At 48.6% G+C, this 1,018-nt stretch overlaps 1 protein-coding gene across 2 annotated transcripts in view; it reads right to left on the bottom strand.

Annotated features, from left to right (window-relative positions):
* The window catches only part of LOC119594371, a 6,042-nt gene that overhangs the window by 2,609 nt on the left and 2,415 nt on the right, over positions 1-1,018 (bottom strand). The window lies entirely within an intron of this gene.

Here is a 1,018-nt window from a genome sequence, read left to right as displayed (position 1 = left end):
AGTTTAAAGCAATCCTTCTAAGGATCCCCCTCTGGCACTGCCCTCGGGGTTTACTTTCACCGGCGAGGGGACTCTAAGTGAGCGGACCAGAACCAAAAACAAGTGACCAAGACGGTAAGAAAATCTCTCTTGAGCCAGGTGGTTCTTGCAAAAGGGGAGCGAGGCAGCGGCGCACGTTTTCAGGCAAGAAAGGAGCAACCAGGCGACAGCTCGTGGCCTGGCATGAAGAGGTGCTGCGCGACTCTTGGTCCAGCAGCAGAAAGGAGCAAGGGGTCGCGAAAGGTGGGTGGCGCACTCAGCGTCAGGGTGCTCTGGATAGCTGCCCATAGAGAGCAACGGCCCAGGCGCGAAGGGTAGAGTAACATGCGCCGCTTGTAACGTTGGTCTGAAAACACCGTGCCACGTGTCATGTACCACTTGCCGCATGCGATGTACCACCTTGGTATGAAAGCGGCTTAACCTTGGTCTGAAGTGGCAAACAGCAGGTGGTAAATGTCAACTGACACGTGATTTCAGACCAAGGTTGCACGTGGCGCGAGTCAGACAGCTTTCACTCGGTTCACAAGATGGCATCTATCTGTCATTTGGTGGAATAAAGTGGAGGATTTTGGGGCAGAATGTGCGGCCAACTTGTTTCCTGCCCCCCTTCTCTCTCTGTCCAAGGTGTAGGTGGAGTGACCCCTAAGGTAGCAGAAGCAACATATTTGTTGGAGCATGAGATCACTTCGATACAAAATTCGAAATAAAACATTGAACTATTACCAGAAAAAATACTTAAATGGATTTTTTTTTTCTCACAAACAAAATATTTTGATAATTCCCCAACGGAGAGTATTGTCACTGTACTGAGTAGAAGTTTCAAACATTTGCATTTCTTTACAGTTTGTACAAATGTTATGTTGATTGGCTCCTTATCTGGAAGAGGCCTGGCTGTACACGAGATCAAGTACACATCGCACTGTGTCTCTTATTCAGAGCCTCTCTCACTGGGTGACCGAAGCAGTGACGTCAAATATTT

The sequence above is a fragment of the Penaeus monodon genome, chromosome 33, assembly GCF_015228065.2.
Source record: "Penaeus monodon isolate SGIC_2016 chromosome 33, NSTDA_Pmon_1, whole genome shotgun sequence".
NCBI classification, from domain to species: domain Eukaryota; kingdom Metazoa; phylum Arthropoda; class Malacostraca; order Decapoda; family Penaeidae; genus Penaeus; species Penaeus monodon.
The sequence above is the reverse complement of the archived record's forward strand: the minus strand, read 5'-3'. Positions and strand labels throughout refer to the sequence as shown.